This window comes from Mercenaria mercenaria, chromosome 9, assembly GCF_021730395.1.
Source record: "Mercenaria mercenaria strain notata chromosome 9, MADL_Memer_1, whole genome shotgun sequence".
NCBI classification, from domain to species: domain Eukaryota; kingdom Metazoa; phylum Mollusca; class Bivalvia; order Venerida; family Veneridae; genus Mercenaria; species Mercenaria mercenaria.
Window position 1 is genome coordinate 2148811 of NC_069369.1, and position 25275 is coordinate 2174085.

Sequence of the window (25275 nt, forward strand, 5' to 3'; positions counted from 1 at the left end):
TCAAGATTATCAAGATAAGAGAGATTAACAAAAGTCGATACTCTCGTTAAGATGGTATAAAGGGAAGCAACCAAATTTAACCGATCTGGCTTAATAATCAAGGGACAATATTCTTCAAAACACGGTCTCATTTCTGGACATGATTCAAGAAGATCAATTGAAAAATACAGCCTCTAATGCATACACAAGGTTTTTCTTTGATTTGACCTAATGACCTAGTTTTTGACCCCAGATGACCCATTTTCAAACTTGACTAGATTTTATCAAGGTAATCATTCTGACAAAATTGCATGAACATCAGTTCAAAAATACAGCCTCTATCGCGTACACAAGGTTTTACTTTGATTTCACCTATCGACCTAGTTTTTTTTAATCCCAGATGACCAATTTTCGAATTTGGCCTAGATTTCATCAAGGTAATCACTCTGACCAAAATTCATGAAGATCAATTGAAAAATACAAGCTCTAATGCATACACAGGGTTTTTCTTTGATTTGACCTAGTGACCTAGTTTTTAATCCCAGATGACCCATTTTCAAACTTGACCTAGATTTTATCATAGGCAATCATTCTGTCAACATTGCATGAACATCAGTTGAAAAATACAGCCTCTATCGCATACACAAGGGTTTTCTTTGATTTGACTTGCTAACCTAGTTTTTGACCCCAGATGACCCATTTTCGAATTTGGCCTAGATTGTATCAAGGTAATCATTCTGGCCAAAAGTTGAAGATCAATTGAAAAATACAGCCTCTATCTCGTACACAACGTTTTTCTTTGATTTCACCTAGTGACCTAGTTTTTGTCCCCAGATGACCCATTTTCGAATTTGGCCTAGATTACATCAAGGTAATCATTCTGACATAAAGTTAAAGATCAATTGAAAAACACAGCCTCTATCGCATACACAGGTTTTTCTTTGATTTGACCTAGTGACCTAGTTTTTGACCCCAGATGATCCATTTTTGAATTTGGCCTAGATTGTATCAAGGTTATCATTTTGACAAAATTTCATAAAGATCAGTTGAATAATACAGCCTCTATCGCATACACAAGCTAAATGTTTGCAGACGACAGACAGACGACGGATGCCGGACATCGAGCGATCACAATAACTCACGCGAATTAAGACAAAAGAAAGAGATGATACTTCAGTAAAACAATTCGTATCAACACACAGCCCGAGAAATACAGAGGCTTTTAGCGTCATAAAAATAAATAATCTACCCGTTTTAAAAACAAAAATGGGAGAAATTATAGACAAACACGGGTTAATCAAGAGCAAATGACAACCAGTATAATAGGAAATGTGGAAATATAGGAATGCGGTTGGGGTCAAAGAATGAATTTTGGTGGCACTTAACTCAGGCTGCCAAACGGTCCTTATTAGTCTTCTACCGGTTCAAGGGAGGGGACTATAGGAATGTCCGTCCGTCCGCCTGTCCGCCTGTTCGTCTGTCCGTCTGCAATTCTTGGATCCTGCAATTACCCGTGAAATATTCAAGCCTGGTTCATAAATCTTGATAATGTGTATAGAGAGCAATATGTAGATAATGTACGTACATGACTTATGCTTGTAGGTCAAAGGTCAAGGTCACTATTGAAGGTCAAGTAAAAAAATCCGCTCTGCCTAAATTGTACATACAAACGTTCTCTATGATGAGACAATGTGCCAACCCATGATCTATGCTTGTCGGTTAAAGGTCACTGTTTAAATTCAAGTAAAATTTCTTTCTGAACCATAACTTTTAAATGCATTGAAGGAGTTTTTTTTATTTAACACAGAAATGTTTCCCATGATTAGATTTTTGTCCATGACCCATGGTTGTCGGTCAAAGGTCAAGGTCACTATTGACGGTAAAGTAAAAATTTGTTTCCATTCCACAACTTTTATGTGCATTGATAGATTATCTTATTATCTTAATACTGCATACATATATTCCCCATGAAGAGACAATTTGTCATGTACATGATCTAAGCTTGTAGGTCAATGTCACTTTTGAAATTTAAGTATTTTTTTTTTGTTTAAGGTATCCGATACACAAAAAAAGCAAGTTCGATATAACAGTGCTATTAAAATATATAAAATTTTGATGCCTGGTAAGCTCATATAATTTTAGTATCATTTGAAAGTGTATTATCTACTGAAATTCATGACAGTGTAAGATTTATCATTTCGCAATCAAAAAGCATGATCGAAATTTTAAGCCCTTAACACTGTTGCCAGCAACCACATGGGACGAACACTAACAAAGTCTTATACCGGTAGGGGACTTCTTTATTGCCACTGCAGTACTCTGTCACTTGTTTTTCCTGCTCTGTCTTATTTTGATCTGTGCCTACTTTTCCCCCACTTTATAGTCCCTAACTCCTGATTTTCCGTTCTTTTTTTATCCAAACAGTGCCTTCGTATGTGTTCTAAATTGAGCTGTTTTAAAGTAGAGTATATAGAGAAGACTGGTAAAGAACAACTACATGTAGCTGCCTGTCTATTGGTAAGATTTCATAAAAAAAACTGCTTCTTGATTATATTATAGACTCAGTTTTCATCATAAACCTGTACACTGCATTTCACAATGATGATATACCATGTCATCATGCCTCCGTAACTTCGAGAAGCCATTGTGTATTGTTTATATTTACGAAGGGCGGCTTCGGACTGGTTGACAAAAATGTAGGGAAATAAGATTCAATAAGACATTAGCTGATTTGATAAAAAAGGTATTGTTTACAATCATAAAAATTTGTCAATTTTAATCAATACAATGTTTTCTGTGAAATTTGGAATACTTTACAAGTGTCTAGCTGTATGCTTTACTTTGTAATTGCCATTTGAAAGGTTTACGCTAGACAGTATTTCAACACTAAAACAAAAAATAGATTGGACGCACTTTTGTGATTAGGAGATTTTATGGTGAATGGCATATTATTCTATTCAAACTATTCCGGTTTGGGCGTAATTTTGCAATTTTAAGGTAAATTATAGGGTCATTCTGTATAATGTAAGCCTATGGGAAAACAATAGCAGTGTCTGACCATTAAGGTACGTGAAAAACATACATGTATAACCCTAATACTCGGGACATGCATATTATATTCATATTTTAACACGCCTGAATTGATCCTTCATTTTTCCTCTTACTTATAGATGTATTTGGATTGCTACATTGATAAACTTTATAACACGAATGTTTTAGTCTGTGGAATTAGTTTATTAATGTTTCACTGTTTACATATAGATAGATATTACTTCATGCTAGTCATGCCACATACATGCCATACACAAAGTTTAAATTTATATTTTTATTATACCAGATTTATATAGCGCCCATTTCATGATAAACAAACACGTTCAAAGGTGCTTTACATAGCAGCCACTGTGGGCGCCAAATACATTCGCTTTAAAACTCCGTCTTCAGTCTGGCTATGAGACAAAATGTTTCATTTCATCCCTTAAAGACACAGAGCGATCTGACCAGAAGGTCAGAGTGATATAACGCCACCAGAATTACACAGAGAGAATTCCTTTTTAGATATTAGCATGTCGTGATTCGAATCCAAGACCTCTGGATTGAAAATCAAGCGTGTTACCACAGGGCTACCTTTTTTCAAAGGTAGTCTACTTTCTTTACATAACTTGCTGCTGTAATTGTGTAATTGGAGTTGCTACTTTGAATTTACTGCAACCTACAACAAAAATTCTAAAAACTGAGAGTCATGGGTGAAGTTTTTATATCAACCATCAAGCTTCAAAGTGAGTAGAGGATTTGGATTTAGTTCTGGCCCTTTCCTGGAATCATGATAAGTTAACCTTTCCTTCTGCAAATAACTGAAATACTGTTGACTGGTGTTTATCTCCAACAAAGGCATTGGCTATTCATTAGGACTTCTAAATATCTTGTTTTAAGTTAAAATTTGAAGTATAGCTTTATCTAATTTTGATACAGACACAGGCTCGGATTTCTGACACACATGCATACAAATGCATACCTATACCTTTACTTGAGTAATGATGTCTAATAGTACTTCCAAAGTGTTAGGACTTAGGTCAGCCGTTATATCTATATGTGCTACACATCATTAAAAATCACTGGCTAGAGATAATAAGTTGGTTTATAGGAATTCCACCGCCTGTTTCTTGCAAACAGTCCAACAGTGCTTCTTTTTACATGGCAAAATAGTACGCTCTTTCGGAGTGCAATACGAAATATCCTTCATACCAAAGCCTTAGCAGAACATCAGTTTCTTTCTTTGTACAATTTTAGCATACTAGAGAGTATGTGGACACCAAGATTCCTGAATTTTATGTGCAATTTTCTTTCGTCCAGCTTACATCATGTATGGTATTTTTGTTTTTAGCTCAACAATAAGGAAGTTTTCGTGATCGCCTTGTGTTTGCTGTCCGTCCGTCCATCCGTCTGTTTCAACATTTTACTTTAACCATCTTCTCCTCTGATCTACTGGTCATACTTGCACTGATTGTTGTTTGTAGAATCCTGACATAGACTTCTCTCAAGTCTGTGCAAATAGCTGAACTTGACAGCATTTAGGGGCCGCCAGTGTTAAAAATACATGTAGAAACAAGAGCTGTCTCCATAGGATGACACATGCCCCCGATAGCACTTTGAATGAATAGTTATGGCCGATGTTAGAGTTTAGGACCTTTGACCTACGGACCTGGGTCTTGCGCGCGACACGTCGTCTTACTGTGGTACACATTCATGCCCAATAATTTTAAAATCCATGCATGAATGACAAAGATATTGACCGGACACGCTCATCAATGCACTATCATGAAATATGACCTTTAACGTCTAAGTGTGACCTTGACCTTTGAGCTACGGACCTGGGTCTTGCGCGCGACACGTCGTCTTACTGTGGTACACATTCATGTCAAGTTATTTGAAAATCCATCCATGGATGACAAAGATATGGACCGGACACGAATGCACTATCATGAAAAATGACCTTTAACGTCTGTGACCTTGACCTTTGAGCTACGGACCTGCATCTTGCGCACGACACGTCGTCTTACTGTGGTACACATTCATGCCAAGTAATTAGAAAATCCATCCATCGATGACAAAGATATGGACCGGGCATGAATGCACTATCATGAAAAATGACCTTTAACGTCTAAGTGTGACCTTGACCTTTAAGCTACGGACCTGGGTCTTGCGCACGACACGTCGTCTTACTGTGGTACACATTCATGCCAAGTTATTTGAAAATCCATCCATCGATGACAAAGATATGGACCGGACACGAAAATTGCGGATAGACCGACAGACTGACAGACGGTTCAAAAACTATATGCCTCCCTTCAGGGGCATAAAGAAGATTTAAACAACATGAAGCACTAGTGGGATCTTCACCAATCTTGGTCTGTACCCCCTTGGGTAGACCTTTTTATATTTCTTCAAGTGATGCCACTAGACTGTTTTAATTGGCAGAAGCTAGAAATAGAAAAGTATTTAAATAAGTTTGATGGATGTTCACAAACCTTGCCGGAACCATTCTCTTACAGATCTTTTTACGTTTAGACTAAGGACAGTGGCACAGGACCAGAATTTTGTTAGGTTTAACGTCGCACTGACACAATTATAGGTCATATGGCGACTTTCGAGCTTTGATGGTGGAGGAAAACCCCAGGTGTCTCTCCGTGCATTACCAGGAAGAAAATGCCTTTGTACACGTTATGCATACCTTGTCCCTACGTATAGTAGGAGAACTATACCATAAACGGGAAAATATACTAAGCCTTTTAGATCGTGCATTTCTCAATTAAACACACAGTCTTGTAAACGGGTACTATGCATATTGAAAAAAATGGTAATTTATCTTCCATCGTGCTCAAGTCTAATTGTATCAACTTCTTATCGCGGAGACACTCCGTGATTATTTTTATGGTTTCGTCACCGTTCCAGATAAAATTAGATGAACTTCCCTACTGACCATCCCTTCATGAACGTTTCTCATAGTATACCTATGGATAGGGGACATTTTCCCTGTGGATAATGGCCACTTCAGTAAATCAAACACCTGGGTATTGGAAATAGTAAAACATATTTATAGCAGAAAATAAGTCAAAATAAAGCCATTTTTTCAAGATTTTTATTGAAGGAAAGATATGCAACAATACATTAGATGAGATGATTCATAGGCAAAGGTGTAGAAACAGAAAAAAGAAGATTTTTTGACGCGTCTCCGTTGGTATCGACGACTACATGGGAATAATGTCAATTTGTTTTCCTTCATTGTTTTATAACTCAATCTTTTATTCTATTCAGAGAAAAACATCCGTACCCTTGTTGAATACTGGTTATCAATGTGTTGAACTTGGTATTCTAACACTCAGAAACTAAATGCTTAGACAAAATAAAGTTAAAATATCAACCAGTCCTAAATGTAGCACATGCAGGAAATGAACATGACCTTTACGCTTTTCCTTGTTTGTATCTATGAATGTGGTATATTGTTTCATGAAATGTATATAAAATATTTAATGAAGACAATACTTTTTTTGTTATTGTTTGTTTGTTCTTTTTGCCTGACCTTGAGGATGAAGAAGATCATATGTTTTGGAATGATGCTTGAGAGAGAGAGAGAGAGAGAGAGAGAGAGAGAGAGAGAGTTGTATTTCTATTGTCTTGTCCGTTCGGGGTATGCAAAGGTCACATTTTGGGATGGTTTGCTGTACAGTCGTTCCTGTTACTTTTTCTCCGAAACAAGCTCAAGACAAAAGCCATAATCATATTCATTTGCTTCGAGACACTTTAAAAACCAGAGAGTACCGTAAACTTCTGCAAGCAGGAAAACAAACAACAATTAAAAAACATTTACAATATGATAACTAGTAAGCTCGATCTACTGATTAAAGTCACAAGGTATTTAATTTTTCTCTTGATTTACTCTGTACGCTACACAAGTTTTTCTAAATTATTGTAATGGCATGAATATATTACTGTTAGTCTATAGCTTACGTAACACATATATACATAATTTTAGATTACTGCTTTTAACGGGTAAATGATATATCTTACTAGGATATTTAGTCGATGAATAAAGCCACTGTCATGCGAAGGAGCTACACAAGAAGACGCAGCTTGAGTAAAGTAATAATATGCATCTGAACGCCAAACAATGACTGAATAAAACACTGTTTAAAATGTATCATTTTAATTCTAACACGATATCAAGCAACTAGCAATTTCCTTGACAAATCCACCAAACAGTTGCATGTTTTGTGTCGGATTCGATGTCAACGCACCGCTATGACTTTTGAAGCTATAAGGTAACAGTGACGTAAAAATGTGACTTTGTTGTAAAAACGTCTATGTTTAATTTTCTTTGTTGAATACGGAAACAAATCGCGTCGTCTTAAACTGTTTTACTGTGCCTTAAATTTCAGCTCTGAAATGGTTAAAATCTAAACTTTGTTTTGGTAAACTAGAACAAAAACCGTTAAATAGTACTTACTGTTTATAAGACAGCCATATTTCTCAGGCAGACCTGCAAAACAAGCATAATTTTAATAGCATTATTCAATGTTGTTAATAAGTCGTCCTTCCTTCGCCGAGCAGGGGCGTACCTGGATGATTTTGAAATGTACGCCGAATATGAGCAGCATATATAGCTACGAACAAATCAGATGTGCTGCGAATGTGGGGTAGGTGAGGGAGGGGGTCTGAATCTCCATGCGTATTGGGTTTTTGGGGCCTCCCCTTGAAAAAGTTGAAATATTTTCGACAAGGGATGTGTTCCCTTGCTATATTTCAGCGTTAATATATTTTGTTTGTCACATTTGTACTTCATATTACAACGATAATTATTTGAATTCACAATTTATCACACCGCACACGCTTACTAGTAGGGATCGTGAGTGTCTAAAATAGTAACTGGAACAGCCTCGGATACTTTTAGGAATATAACCATTTTCCGTATAGACTTCTATGTAATTTACCATGCAAATTGTGTGCTTCAATAGCTCGATCGCTTGGCACGATACTTGGCTCCTACTAGTATTCATTAATAATCTTATCTAAGATTTTAAAATGTTGATTATCTATTTCGCAGATTTTTCCTTTTTTTACTTCGTTACAAAGATAAATAACAAAATGAATTACGCCAGACTTAATATGTTGAAAATTCAGACTTCTGTGAATTGCTCTATACAAAACACTTCAGGACAAAACAACTTTAAATCAACAGTAACAGTAGATATATAGTTATGATTCAAAATATGTTCGTCACTGAAACGTAAAGATTTCATACTTATTAGGCAATGAATGGAACTTTTACGCACACATTAAGGATGTATACTAGCTTTTTTGTTGTTATCGTTTTTGAGATCTTCGTCAATGTTTAATTTAACGCATGACTTCTGCACCCATATATTTTTTTTTTGACAGAGTATCGCACAATGATTCCCCTTAAATGATGTTCTAAATCTAAAACATCCAATTATACATGTATATCAAATATAAATCATTGGCTAGACTTTTTGTACTATAAGTATTTATACTTTGTTTAGCTTAACGTGCAATTTGTCTTATTTTTAAACCTGTTGCATATTACTGTTAATTGAATGTTTACGTAAACTAGACTTGTTCATATTTTCAAATGTGAAATTTGCATGGATCAATAGTGCACCTTGATGATATGGTCTGTAGCTTGTATCCGCTCGTATCCGTTTGTTATAATGTTCGAAACCCCGCACGAGGTGTTGTTTTTTTATACGAGTAAGCCATCAAGCCAAGCTAGATTTGTGAACAATTCATGGCTTTATCCAAGTACCAGTTCATGGCTAAAGTTATGTTCAAAGTAGGCACCCGGGGTCTTCCTCCCAGCATCACTGTTAGAAGCTGTATAGTTCTTTTCAGACACAAACACGAACTTACAAGTACGAAAACATCTGCGGATGTTTCTAAATTGATTATTGTACTTGTGGCATGTGTAAATGTTGAGTTTTGCTCAACCCGGGGCTAGAGGGTGTTGAAAGTAGCTTGCATTTTCACTACCGTCCATGAACATGATGAACAGGCTCAATCAAACCGAGCCTGCAACATTTTCGTTTTTGTCGTGTTGAGCGACCTGTGGAGTTTCCACTTTTTCTATTGTAAAATATTGCAAGTTTACATTAAGTGATCATCTTATATTAAACTTTCTAAACATTTCAGGGTTGACCTGCATATTTATCATAGCATTAATACAGTTGCTTCGCTTGCAGTGTCCGAATGTTTCTACTTAAGTTTGCCACCTGGGCATTTTGGTTCTTGTGAGATATTTTTATGCGTAATTTCTTCGATCGAAAGCTTTAACCAAGGGATGCTCCATATTTTGTCCTCGCTGTCAGTTAGTGTATTCGTGTGTGCGAGTGTTTCTTTTTGTTGCAGGCCTATTCGGCGGTCTGTGCCTCTTGCTGTGTTTGCTGTGCTCTATATGATTCCATAAATTTTACACTTACATTTTACGTTTCTTTCTATATTCACGATTATTAAAAAAACACTAATCAATCTAATATTTAAAAAAAAAAACGAATTTGATAATCTCATTAAGTCATTAAGATGATATTGTTTTTAAATGAAGACCTAACCTCCTTAGGCATTACATTTTATTGCGTCTTTAGCATTTTAAGCGTTTTCATTTTCGCGGTGCCGAATTTGAATTGTACGCACAGGCGTATAGGCGTATGCCCAGGTACGCCCATGCCGAGTGGTTAAAAGGTCACTGACTTCAAATAAGTTGCCTGTCGCCTATGTGGGTTCGAGTTTCGATCGGGTGGTCGTGTGGTAAAGCCATCATGTTCGAATTTGCGTGGTCGGTAGTTCTACCCAGGCATCCGACTGTATCTGATTAGATACCCGGAGGGGCACCTTGAGACTGTTTTCATCTAGCATTAAACCTGGGAAGTTGAGAAATGACCTGATTACGTCAGTGTGTCTTCAGAACTAGCGAACTTCATCATGGCAAAACAGTATAGTATCGAACATAACATTTCATTAACAACTATAGGCCAACATAAAAATATGAATCAAATAAATCGAATAAATGCAACATAAAAAATTCATGACTTAAGATAGGCTTCATTCTGATTGACATAAAAACCATTATTAAATGTGTACAACCCTGGCTACATATAAATCTAACTTGTCGTGTAGTGGTTCCACACACACACACATTCCACACACACACACACAAGAAATCACGATGTGATTGGCTGGACATCAACTAAGTATATTATTTTTAACCTTACACACAATATTGTTTTACGAAAAATATGTTGTTCTTTTTTGCATAGATCCATCTTTCAAAATCAAAATGAAATACAATTCCGATAAGAAATCATAAAATAATCTGAAGTTTAGCACATGCCATATTAGTCACGCACATGCCATATTAGTCACAGACATTTCTAACCGATGTAGATAATGTTTCTTGTTCCCTCTATTTCACAACTACGCAAAATCAGTTTAATGGTAAAATCGTAACTGATTATCTAACAAATCAACTTCTCATATTCATTATTTTTATTTGATAAAAACATATCACGCTTAGCTTATCTGCAGTTGAAAAAGAACATGCAATATATTATATAAAAACGCCTAACTTAAATCTAGAAATAGAACTTTTGAAATATTTGACTTGTGCATGCAACACGCATAAAAATCGAAACATTCTCACGTAAACGTGAAATATATCCATATTACAAAAACACATTATATGCATACATTGACTTAGTGTCGACAGGTTTCAACGTTTATACGCGAGTAGAATCTAATTTTTTATCATATATATTGATAGCTTTTTTTCAAACGTACCTGGTGTCGGTTGGACTCCCTTAGCTGAAAGAAGAAATGGAATATTACGTGTATTAACAACTTTAAAGCTCATTACTGAGATATAACATTCAATTTGTTTAATTGAAAATAAATATATGTACTGAGTATGCATATGAAAAACAACTCCAATGACAACACGAACAAAGAAATAACCCAGACCAGGCGACCCAAATCATAATGGGCGACCTAGCCTATGTTGTATGACAACAAGGACTATAAAAGTTAACAAGGCAGTCTGAAAGACAGTTATATTCCCGCCACTGTTATGGATAGTGAAAGGGTTGATGGTACTGGGTGGAAGCATTGACATTATTAAGTATATTTTATAGTCCATGTATGACGACATCAATGTATTTTAAAATCCTTAAGGGGTTTAGGAGATACAGAGTGGATTCAAAATGGAAGACACAAACCTTTAACCTTGAGACGTGACCTTCAACTTGAGTTGACATGGCTGACTTATTAGTTCTGCACATCGTCTTGATGAGGTAATCATTAGACCAAAGTTCCAAGAAAATCTTTCAAGGGGTTTAGGACAAACAAAGCAGACACGAATGGAAGGCTCAAACCTTTGATCTTTAGTTGTGACCTTGACCTTAAGCCGACATGACTGACTCACAAGCTCTGCACATCGTCTTCAGGTGATCATTTGACCGCAAGTTACATGAAAACCCTTCAAAAGGGTTCAGAAGATACATAGCGAACACAAAAAAATAGAAGGCTCAATCCTTTGACATTGAGTTGTGACCTTGAACTTGACATGGCTGACTCATAAGTTCTGCACATTGCCTTGATGAGGTGATCATTTGACCAAAGTTTCATGAAAGTCCTTCAAGGGGGTTTAAGTTATATTGAGCGGACACAATTTTTACGGAAGGACGGACGGACGGAGACCATTCCTATAACCCCCACCTCTTGTGGCGGAGGATTAAAAAGACTAGTTAAGGGAAATCTGTTTCCGCTTTATTTTGACTGAAATATTCTGAGTACTTTTAATCTCAGTTGTTGTAATCCATATGAAGGGAACTTGTTTATCAACCTTTTATCTCGGGGAACATTTTCGACATTAATCTACAAAGAATACATGTCTGTAAAAATACCTTCGAACTTATCCATGGCATCCTTCTGCCATTGTTCTTCTAGTTCAAGTCTTTCTTCGAAATTTTCCAAATTAAGATCAGACTTTCGTTCTGAAATATAACCAAAGTATATCTTAAAGGCTGAAGTTGTTAAAAGTCTTAAATCGTTTACATACATAATGCCCTTTTGTTGTAACTGGTGTTTTAAGGCTTGCCGAAGACCTCGTTATTTGTAACGTTTATTTTTTCTACATTATGAAACTCTCAAAAATTAAACCTACATAATCCCTAAAGCACTGCTGTCACTGAGCAGTCATAGATTTCACGTGATGACACTCACGCTCTGAAACAGATGCTTTTTTCGTTAAACGGAGACTTGTGACCATTTATACTAGTTCTTAAAGCTGATAGTTTCCTTTAACAAGGAAAGAAATCTATTGCTCCCAAGTGATCTCAAAAATCAAACAATGCGCAAGAAAGTACATTTGTGCATATTCTGCTTTTAAATAATTTCTTTTTACTCCTTTCAATTTTCATGCGGTTTGCAACAACATTAATAAAATTTAGAAACAGGACCAGTATAGCTGCAATTGCAAGTTTTATGTACTGATAGAATATCTTAAAATACAATTAGAAGACATATAAGTATTTAACTTACAGAAATCGGAGAGAAGCCCCTCCAGCGGACAAGCTAAACATAATACTTAATTCTTAGTTTACTTTTAATGTCATAAAACATGTGATAAATATGATAAATACTCACGTGAGTATTTATCATATTTATCACATGTTTTATGACATTAAAAGAAAACTAAGAATTAAGTATTATGTATAGCTTGTCCGCTGGAGGGACAAAGATGTTGATAAGTAATGATGTCCAGTTAATTTATCAAAGTATCACTGCAAGCACTTTTCAAAACTGGTCACAAATAGACTCTGTGAATATTCTGTTACTCTTGAAATGCAATTTTTTTTTAGTATCTTGATTTTTATGGAATATCTACTACTGAAAACCTGTAGGAAGAAGGGTGAATACAAATCATTTCATTCTTGCTACAAAAGGAAGAAATGTTTATATATACATTTTCACAGAACAGGTAAATAAAACATAAATGGAATCATTTTCTTACCTGCCCACATTGCCTTTAAGTCTTTGTCACTAACCAATTCATCACCTGCAAAGAACACACATACATATACCAAACTGGTGAAAACACATAATTAGACAGTGAAGACAAATGACTGCTGATCACTAAGACTGTCCTTTTTATTAAAGACACGCTGGTATACATTTCTATCCACAGGTAACATAATAAGTCTTACAACCTTTAGCACACCCGACTTGTGGCATAAGCTTATCTTATTGTAATGAAAACATGTAATTGATGATAATTGAAAAAATAAATGAGGGTAGATTTACCGGAAGCACAGAGCACCCAAAAACACAGCCATAGAGAAGTCGCGCTTTACTCTTCATAGGTTACTTCTCCTTTACAATAACGCCACATAATTAAAATTGTTGCAAAATGTGGATTACGAAGTACATCAGCAGAAAATAAAATGAAAAATATTGTTTTCCTTGAATATGCAATACAACTCACCGCTATCACATTTTACACGCCATATTTACTCAAAACAAACAAACAAATATCCTCTATGCGTTTCCCCTCTACCCATTACCCAACTTCGTATTTTACACATTACTTAAAATTTACTTGCTGTTGGATTTTTAAAGCAATCTATATCTTTCCAAAATACTTTCTTTCGTTTTGGTAACGAACTTGAAGGAGATTAAAGGCAGATGGTTTTGTTTTTACGCTGTTTTTTTTTAACTTTTAATATGCGAAATTTTTAAAATCTGTTTGGATCCACTAACATTCAGAGCTGTATACACAATTTGTAGGAAATACGAGCGAATGTTATGATTGGAAAAGCGTTGTTGTGTAACTACACTTGATCGTATAAATCAGCATGAACGACCAAACAGTTTAGGTACAAAATGTTGAAAAAAGATGGTTGACTCTAAAAGAATAAAACGAAATGGTTTAAAAAAGCGCCAAAATAAAACCCCCTTCCAATTTGTTACCAACTTAAATTTCAACTGCATTTATATAAAATGTGTATCACCTTTCTTGAAAAGAAATCACCGAGTAATCAACACATTAAGGTACTCGTGTACTGTTTTTCGGCACAATAATAATTTATTTCGGCAGAAGGCAAATAAAATAGGATTTTCAAACATGTATTAACATAGAGACGGTATGTAAACAAGTATTTGAGTCTTCAAAAGTAAACGTGTACGATAAAATAAGTAAAGATAAAACTGATGAGCGCCAGATTACCATTACGTTAAAAAATAATGTACTGTGTCAAGCAATTCTCAATTTTCCCTCTAAATTGCACAGTTACGGAATCGTTGTCTCCCAACAATAAAGCTGATATTGTCAAAACAATAGATGTAAATGTGAGAAAGCTGCAATTTATATGCAATCACTGGAAATGTTCTAAAAGTGTTGTATTGGTACAGAGGTTAGTAGATAAAAAGCACTTTATTCTTGATTAGTACTGGGCTGTCAGACTGCACAGTACCGTTTCACAAAGTTGTTGGATTTGTCCATTTGTAGATAGCCTTTATGTGCGGTAGTATAACAAATCATCCGGCATGTTATATGTATATATCATGGACGTGTAAGGTCAGCTTTAACAATACACAAAATAATCTTAAGGATATCTACCTGTCAATTCTATATAACCCTTACTTACATACTGCAGACATTTCTTTACATTGAGTCTTACCTGTTGCTGAAAAAGAAAATAATAATAAATAAGATTTTAAAAAGATATGAAAATGATAGTAAATACAGAGATAATATCAAACGCTTTAATATGGGACGAATCCGTCTGTCTGCGTTCAAGAATTATCAGCTTAGGTTCTTAGTATAAATCATGTTCTACTATTTCAAAGGATTCTTCTATGTAAATGGAGAAAAAGTCATTACAAATACGTAAAAATATGCTTATTAATCAGATTGAATGCAAATAAAACTTTTCTAAAGACAGGAATTTTACACATATGGAACCGTTTGACAATCTGTAGTCAGGTTTAAAAACCATAAAGAGCACTCGAAAATGTGATGGAATTGGATTGATGTGATCCTTTTCAAACGTAAAATTATATTTGAAAGAATACAACAATGTTCAAAATATACTTTGTTTTGTAACGACAAGTGCAGTCTTTTATTTCGTACCGTCAAAATAATCCCTATGGGTAAAATAAATAAGTCTAGTCTGGGAATCATTTCCAAAAATCGTAACGCAACTAACTGTGGTACACTTATGGAAAAGATTGCCGCGTTGGGCATCTACGATCAAAAAGTAAGTTTTTTTTTCAGTTTTGGAAAGAGATAAAAGTCGAATTGTGTCACTTCTGGTAAATAAGGAGGATGTGATAGCAGATTAATTTTCACTCCGACTTCTAATGTATTATTACTATACTAAAAGTTTGAGCTGCAACACTTCTGTGATATGTTTGAACTCCTTTTGCAAAGTTTGATGGCCCATATTTTGTTCCCAGCCTTTCTTAACAGTACAAAATAGTGTACCAAAGCTGCATTTCATATGAGAACTTCTACAAAGAAAACTTTCTTGCATTTTTATAATAATGAAGCAACATTTTGGCAGTTTCGACACATACCTTTTCGAAGTCAAAACTTTGCAGATAAGTTCTTTAATTTTTCTTTAAAATGAAATGAAATGTCGACAGTATAATATCAACAAGCGTGCAATATCACGCACTGTATATCTAGAATCATTACGAAGGATTTCTGTGATCTCCAATACATTTTTGTCATACGTTGTTATCTTCAGCCGACCTGATTTTAGTACATGTTCAACATACACTACCCAATATTCACATTTCTTTTTTCTATCTACGAATACCTACCAGAACTATAAACACAAGTTATTTGGACAAAAATGTCTTTCTCTTTTACAGAACAAGTAAGCTTACTCTGACCTATCCTATTGTGCGAGACTTTTTTTCTACAGTATTGGCTATTCGTTATCAAACCGTTTCTTCATCAGTGGTCAGTGACTGCCTAAATTTACCTGACAAAAACTCTACAACCCGGCTATTAATTGGATACAAGTATATACCATTGTGTACATACTGTATTCAGCATTAAATTCGTAGAAACTGCGTATTATCGCAATACACAATACCTTCCAAACATCGCTAGCAAGTAAAACTTTTTTGTAGTATAAAAAAATAAATAACACAAGTTTGAAATAGTTCACTCATAATTACCTATATGATATTCAAATACAAACTGGTATTCCATTTCCTTAACTTTATCCTCTGTACAATTTAAGGAACCTGAAATAGAATAATAGTGTTTATATTCCTGAAGTACGAAAAATAAATTGAATCATTTTTAAGGAGCTCATGCTATTGGAATTGTATCATAGAAAGAAGCCGTCAAGATTTAGCGGCTGACTGTTTTTATTTACTGCGCATGAAAAAAAAATATGTCTAAATGATGTAGATAAACTAAACTGAATGAGAAAAATGAAAAGTTTGTGATAAGCGAGAAAGAAGCGATGTGAGAAGGTTATCTTAGACGGATATTTTGTTCGGAATATTTTATCTCATAGACAGGTGAACCAAATATTTAATATAAAATATATTTACAAACTATAAACTATAAACTATACGTAGACAAACAATACACAAAATAATTAAAAAAGTTAATATTACTGTCAAACAGCAGTTGAAAAACTTGAGGATACCAAGCCCAATCCCAAATCAAATCGAACCTACAGATATCTTCACAAACTGGAGCTGTCTCTAAAATGGAAAATATTATGATTAATAGATGTGAACGTTTCAAAGCCTTAATACGGCTATACGACAGCCATTTATAAAACAAAATCACTTCTGAATAAAATCTACCCTGCACCCCCGCCCTTCGTCCGCTCAATTCGACCAAGTTCCTTGAAGTTGTTAAATAAAACATACATCTAAATATTATAATTGTAAAAAATATATTTAAACAATAAAATTTATAAAATATTATTTTTAAAGTGTAATTAATTAAAATTAAGTAACAGTATGCACATAATTTCATGTATAAAGTTTAGACCAGTCTTTGTTTCCACAGGGTTAGATAGTTCTTTATCTATATTTTTAAAACTAAAAAGAGGCGAACTGAATATACAACTCCGCACATTAAAAACGCACCACTCAGAAAATGGGTCATAAAATTTTATTTTATATGACAATTCCATTATTTTTATGTGATTACATAAATTCATTATCTGGTACACAAACAAGGAAAATTTAACAAAAATCGGTTAACAAAAACTGTTCATTTCGTCCTATTAAACAACACCACCCTCCAAGTCAAAATTCACAGACGACCAGTATGTCAGTAGCAACAAATCGATCGTGCAGTCTTGTAATGGTTGTATGATGACAATGTAAAAGAATAGCAATCCTTCGCGCACTCATACCAGCCTGCATCATTCCAATGGCGCGTTCCCGAATATTATCCGGAAGTCGGGGCATATTGTGAACTTTTTATTTATACAAAATGAAACAATTGTTGATCTTATAGTTACGTTTTTATTAGAGATCACGAAATTATCAATAATATATTATTTGACAACTCACATGTACAGTGCACATGCAAAACGTGCTAAACGTCTTACCTGTGCATAATAAGTCACGGATGAATGGTTTTGAATAAATATAATTTTAATTAAGCGACAAGTGATAAATCTCAAAATTCTATTTTGTGAATTTTGAAACTGAGGGGTACCAGATATAAACATCTTAAATAAGTAGTTTTTATTTATAGATCTTTTTCATTTTTGCACATCTTAAGGAAGAGATATTGAGATTACTATATAATACAAGAATGAATAAACTGGTCCACTCAGAAAGTGTAATTTGTGTATCTATTAAGTGGTGCGTTTTTAAAGTGCGGAGGTGTATTTATAGATGATGGAAACACACTAATTCAGGGAGGGCATAATTGTCTACCTGCCTTGTAGTATATTTGACAATATTAGTCACTGTAAATGAAACAAAACGAGAAAACGTCTTTCATTTGAATCACTCAATGGAAAATTAAAGAAACAAATACCTTCTTCATTTTGCTTAACTGTTGACCGCCGCTCTTAGCCAGTAAGCTCCCTGTAATGATGAATAAGGAATATACTGCTATTTTAGATTTAATATGTCTTTTACTGTACAATTTAAATCAAATGTGACAGAACTGTTTCTTTACGGATGTATGTCACCAAATGGTTGGTCGTCACGCTCCTTTGTTTATACACGCCTTGATCGGAAATGGTAATACGTCTTGCGGAATAGTTCAGTAAGAGCGCAAATGATGACGAATTACTCTGTTCTGTTCTTACTAATTCAGTGTGTGTTTAAATTAATCAAGCTATTTTGTGTTATGTGACATTTTATTTTAAACATGCCTTAAGTAAAATATTTGATTAATTTAAAGTGAAAGCACTATTTTTTGGGTCGTATGCGGTGCTAAATATCACATCGACGTGATTGTTGTTGTCTAGTCATATTTGAATAAAGAATATATTTACATATACTCATGTGATTTGCAGACACGCAGAAGACTAATTTACACGCTACAGTCGAGAAAAACCTTAAACGTATTTGTAATATATAAACGTGTAACTTACTAAGTCTGTTGAGTGGAGCACTCGGTCCACCTGTAAGCCAAAAGAAAGACAAATTATATTCCTACAAGGAGGGAATAAATGAATTCAAACTTAAAAGTCTATTAAACTTCTTAATACTTTCTTTAAACTTCTTCATACTTTCTTAATTTAGCGGTTTTATTTACTTTTAGTAACTTTTTTCTTTACAATTAATGTGATAATGTGAAAACGTTACTCACCAAACCTTTTCTCTGATTTTGCCTTTGCCTGTGGAATAAAAAAAGAATATTGTAATGACTACATGCGTTACTATGATAAAAACACCTGGATAATCGTGACCTTTTAGGAAGAAAGTATATGTTATATCATGTCCTTGACCTCTTTAAATTAGGTTTAGCATAAAGGAAAAATGGACACACTTAGGCCAAAATTGTCATAATCTTTCATGCTGTTAAACTAAACGAGAAAGAAAACATAGTTTCTGGGTTAGTAGATATCAAAAGTGATGAAATTTACTACGTATTAATGCTTGTGCAATAGCTTATGTCAGATTAGCAAATTAATGAAAGACCCGCACATTATCCAAATAGAAATAAAAGCTTATATTATTCAAATGTTCAAAATATTTGATTTTTTATCCAAAATAATATCGAGATTAATGTCTACGATTCCTTACAATTCAAATAAATACAATAATGTCTTTATAAAAGTTATCCATGTCATTTTTTGACAAAGAGTAAAATTACTGTTATACTCTACATTCCTTTCTTTCGTATGAAATAATAAGAATACGATAAGAGATGAATATAATTCGTATCTATGGTATGCGTTTCAGGGTTCATATATAAATTAAGAGTTAGAACTAAGTATGTTTTGGCAAACCCTCTACTTAACATTTGACAAAATACATAAGCAAAACAGAAGAGCCAATGTTAACCCTATTTTTCTCACCGTAGTTTCACCAATAAGAAAAAAACGAAAACAAGAAAATTCATCAAAGAAACATTTCTGCCAAAGTAATTTAAAAACTGGAAAGAATATATAGCAGATTTTTTTTTATGTTTACATATAACTATATGCAACACCAGCCATCATATTGTGTTGACAAATTAAAGGACTTTAAGATGGTTGCGAGAAGCTGACCAATGGTTTAGGAGGAGACATCGTTTGAAGGCTTTTCGTTTTTCAGCTTTAGAAGCCATACTTTTACAAATCGGAATTATTTGAACAATTTTGGTGGAGGGTCACCAAAGGAACATGAACATGCCAGCCGTTTAAAACTTTATCTGATACTGATAGTTTGCAGAAAGTTGTTTTTGCATGGACGCTCCACCCAGAAAAAATGCTCTTGTGGTGTTGAACATTGCTATTTATTTTTTTATGCAAGACGATTGTAGGTTTTTGGGATTTTTATTCTTTTCTAAACTGTTTTCTTTTCATGTATATCTTTCTTAACATGTTCACTTTAAGCACAAGGTCAGTCAGAATACATTAGTACGCAATATATGCGTACTTAATACATTAAACTTGACGTATATGGGAAAAATCACCAAACCAATTTGTAGCAGCAACTAGGTCATTCTACCTCATATTGATCCGCGTTATGCGCCGAGCAATAAGGATAAGTATAAAAACCTATACGTGAATTCATAACTACACTTCTCCCGAAAACTGAGATGCTAGTTTTAGAAAATTCTAAAGTAAAGTAGATTATATGTAATATATAATATAATCCAATACATACATATAATCTTTATTTTGATTAAAACCCTTCTATGCATTATCTAAGGGTTGCATTCGCGATGTATTAATTTGAACCCTTAATGGCCCTTAAATGGTGTTGGTGTGACATTGACTTTGACCTGTATGGCTGCACGGAAGAAATATTGATTTAGTTTAAAAATGACTGATTTTACTTTGACCTTTGTGACTTTAACTTTGGTACTTGGGCACTCCGCATTAATGTTTATGTTTAAAGTTGTTTGAGCAATTTAGATGTGTAAAAGAGCTATTGACTACACAGGAACACAGAACTAATGGGCGTTTCAATAAATGAGCATATTTATCTATGTTAAATTCTAAAATTAGAACAGAATGTAAATTTACTGTCAAGAGTGTGATGACTTTCTTTGCTGAAAGGATTTTATTTTGTAAGATAATTATGATCAAATATCTTAATGCCATTAGAGCTGTTCATTTACTACGAGATTTATAAATGCAAATGAAACATTTGTACTTGCATAACTAACCTCAGTAATTTGGTAAAGTTCTACTGTAATGTCTACATCTGCATTCAAAGGCCAGAAACGATTTACCATTAGCGTACGTTTTGCGTTAATTCGTTTTGAGGATGACCCATTTGAATATGTATAATTATATTAATATTACCTATTATGTATTGAACGTTTACAGAGATGCTGTTACACCCTAGCTGTATGTTCGAAAAACAACAATGATATCTTTGATATTGGAACACCTGATAAAATATATTCAACCAATTAGAAAGTTTTTATCTATGAGCACAACCATATAAAGTGTTCCTTAAATGCGAAATCCATTAAAATAAATATAAATAAATATACAAATGCAGTCATCAAAACCAAGAATAATATTAATATCGAAAATGAAAGTTTTTAAAAACAAACCTAAAAAGAATCCAAAAGGTATTAAAATGTATTTACATAAGTCTATTATTTTCCTTCAAATAAAACACAATAAAATGACTTACCAATGATCTCAGTCCATGAAACCGTTGACTCGGAATAGCGTGCGCCAGTGCTATTGCCAGCATAAGCAGACAACAAATTGCCAAATATCTCATTTTGTTTTTCCTGCAAACCACAATCAACAATCAAAGAGACAACACTGGTGCAGTGTGTGACCGATCTGGCTTACTGCGGGCTCGCAGTGCCTCATATAATATGTATCCCTGTTACCATGGGGTGATACACAAACTAAATAAAATTACCTGACATGATATTATCCTTTATACTTTCTTGTCATAGCTTTTGACATAGTTTGTAGAAAAAAAAACAAGTTTCATTTTTGTCACAGCTTTTGACATAGTTTGTAGGAAAAAACAAGTTTCAGTTATTTGAAATTTCAAAATACTTGAAAGCCTAACGAATTGTCATATTTCTTCTTAATTATAACTGATTTTCTCTCCATGTGGGTATAATATTTGTACTATTTATATCAACGCCTTTCCAGTCTTTTTCTTTACAACTCAACTTGTCTAACAATGAAAAATTATCTTATTTTGAAATGGTGTAATTTACTTTTTTGAATATACAATGAGAATTTTTTAATTTATGATAATTGGTTTCTGAAAGTGGATAAGTATTTATTCAAAATTGCCAGACCAGCAATATTGATTATGAGAAACAGACACCTGTCTCAAAATAAAGACCTGTTCAAAATACACCCCCACTACAAACAGAATTTATGCATACTATTTTAAAAATTTGAAAGCTTAAACGTCAGGTTTGAGAAGTTTTTGCGTCGCAATTATTTTGCAGTTTTGTATAAATAACCATTTTGGAATAATGAGGAACGCTCGTATCGAGGCTAATGTATGGACAGTGCATGTTTTTTGTGCCCTCCTCACCCCCCCCCCCCCACCCCTGACATGAGTGGTGGGGGCATATAGTTTGGTTTTGTCCGTGCGTCCGTCCGTGCGTCCGTCCGAAGTTCGTGACGCGCCTAGCTCCAAAAGTGTTTGATATGAATTGATGAAACCTTGCATGAGTCTTTATCATGATATGAACTTGCGCACCTCCTATTTTTCGTCTGGCTCCGCCCCCTATTTCCAGAGTTATGGCCCCTGAAATAGTCAAAAATGCACATTTTCACCTTGTGACACGCCTAGCTCAAAAAGTGTTTGATATAGATTCATGAAACCTTGCATGAGTCTTAATCATGATATGAACTTGCGCATCTACTATTTTTCATCTAGGTCTGCCCCCCTATTTTCCAGAGTTATGGCCCCTGAAATAGTCAAAATGCACATTTTCACCTTGTAACGCGCCTAGCTCAAAAATATTTCATATAGATTTATTAAACCTTGCATGAGTCTTTATCATGATATGAACTTGCGCACCTCCTATTTCTTATCTGTGTAAGCCCCTAAGTCCAGGGTTATGGCCTCTGAAATAGTCAAAAATGCACGTTTTCACCATGTGATGCACCTAGCTCAAAAAGTATATGATATAAATGGATGAAAACTTGCCATACTTTTACAAATCGGAATTATCATGATATAAATTTGCACAATTTTAATTTTTTGGCTGGCTCTTTTCCCTATTTTTTAAGTTATGGCCCCTAAAATAGTAAAAAAAATGCACATTTTTCACTTAATTATGTGCCTAGCTCAAAAAGTATTTGATGTAAATTCATGGAACCTTGCTTGAGTCTTCATCATAATGTGACCTTGCACACTTGGCATTCTTCTTGAGAATCTTAGCGCTTATTACAGAGTTATGTCCCTTGAAATAGCCAAAATTGTAGATATTTTGTTTGTGATGCTCATAGCTCAAAAGTATATGGCATAGAATAATGAATCCTTTTCATAAAATGCTTGTTTAGGCTATACCCCATAAAGACTACAAACATTTGAATTATTTCCCCTTATTTGTGACAAATGTACCAGTGGGAGGGAGTGGGGGCACACCCTGTGTCCTACAGACACATTCTAGTTTTGGTTAAATCTGCGGAACATTGAGGGATTTGTAGGTGCCCGACCCGGTAGGGTGAGAGTTCAACGTATCTAGCTTATAAAACGCAAAACAAAAAGGTGACAACAATTTTAAAAATAATCTAGATCTATTAGTGATACAAAAGACACTGTCAAGGATATTGATGAGGCGTTAGAAGCATTGTTAACCTTTATCCTGCTATATTTCTAAAATGGACTTGTCCATCATTCAATTTGGGCAATACCATTTATTATTCAAAGGGTTTTTCACTAAAAATTTACTGATTGAATAGCGAACAGTGTAGACCGTGATAGCATGTAGGCTGATCTTGGTCTGCCCTGGCCACAAAGGCAGAATCATTCACCGCCAGCCGGCTAAGGGTTCAGTGTATTACAATATCTATACTGTGTATTACAATATCTATGCTTTATTGACTTGAAAAAAGCAACGCAAGTTATAGCGCATAAGTTGACAAATTTCGAATCGACCTCAGGTGACAGAAATACCTGTTGTGGCCATTTTGTCTTTCAAGTGTGGGTGTCAGTTACTATACAATAAAACACGTTTTCTTTGGTAACATTTAAAGAAGTCTTAAGTGTTCATAGGTATTAATCAAAGGACAGCAAGTAAGCTTAGCAATTGATTACGCTTGTCCATTAAAGGCACTGGCCTGTAGATCGTTCGACAACAATGTAAGAGAAAAGTTTTAGGTATAACAAAATCAATGCTATATTTCTTATGAAAGCTTTAAAACTTAATTACTGAAAGATTATATGTTATGGAAACACATGAGAATTAGTTCTTTTTACTAATTTTTACTCTGAAAATTGAAAAGCATTCGCTTTACTCGAGGAAAACTGTCTTATATTTAACGATCGTGACCCAAATATTTCTCCGTGGCGGTATTGCTAAAGGTGACGGGAAAATTTTAAATTCCGCGGCGGCCCGGAATTCGATTACGGACGCAGCATCTTTTCTTTTGTTGATTTAGCATTTGTAAGGTGGTGTAGAATCTAATGTTCATAATATGACCAAACAAAAATGGCCCTAATAGAACACCATAGTAAATCAAGAATAAACATTGATAGAGTAGCGGCGTGTTTTGTTTTGCCCCAGACTTAGATTTGTTTCATGTGTGAACATAATCTATTGGTATAATATTTCAGTTAAATTTTGTTATAGAAATTCCTCAATGAAGCCTTTGAGTTTTATTTAAAGTCTATTCCTTGAGAACATTGTGCTTACTTCAATTGAACTCTATTACATATATGTATTATGCGTGTTCACAAAAAGTATTTTAATTGATTAATTATTTATTCAACATGGTACAATAGGATCTGATGTTTGATTCACCAAATACAGAAACTGGGTTTTCAAAAAGCTCCCCTGAAATTTGAATATAGATTTTGATAGTGAAAAGGACGGTTTGAATTTGAAGATTTCTTTCTTCCTTTAAATCTTTCAAAAATATAATAATCTGTACACTTAACCGAAGATTTAAAAACATCAATGAATAGGTTTGATTTACGTATTTATGCAGCTATGGTAAAAAAATATTGGCAGTTTTTGATGACACTGCAACTCAATATGACGCAGACTATGGCGTGATCGGAATTTGTTTTATTTATTTAAAGATGAACAGACACGATAAAATTAATGATGGGGTAATACAATAATAGTATGTAGAAGGTCTGGTATGGTTATTCTGCGTATTGTACTCTAATGGCGTGGTCACACTACACGTAGTTAATCGTAGTAAGGAATGATCGTAGTTGATCGTAGTTGATCGTACTAAGCGTAGTTACACGTAGATAATCGTAGTCAAACGTAGTAATGATCGTAGTTCGAACTTATGATTTGTCCGTAGTAAGCAAATAATTTTTCGACATGTTCAAAATCTGACTACGATTAACTACGATGTTTTGACCCTAGTGTGACCGTAGTTTGAACGTAGTTGATCTTAGTTAAAC

The 25275-nt window shown here is 34.3% G+C and overlaps 1 long non-coding RNA gene across 1 annotated transcript; it reads right to left on the reverse strand.

Annotated features, from left to right (window-relative positions):
- Window positions 1-6098: 6098 nt before the first annotated feature.
- Window positions 6099-21737, reverse strand: LOC123546385 (uncharacterized). Its single transcript, XR_008372285.1, has 11 exons — window positions 21340-21737; window positions 18851-18878; window positions 18633-18662; window positions 18068-18117; window positions 16678-16767; window positions 16228-16296; window positions 13052-14723; window positions 11943-12032; window positions 10822-10845; window positions 7481-7513; window positions 6099-6804 (listed from the first exon to the last, which is right to left on the reverse strand). It is a non-coding gene; the product is annotated as an uncharacterized LOC123546385 (long non-coding RNA).
- Window positions 21738-25275: the final 3538 nt, after the last annotated feature.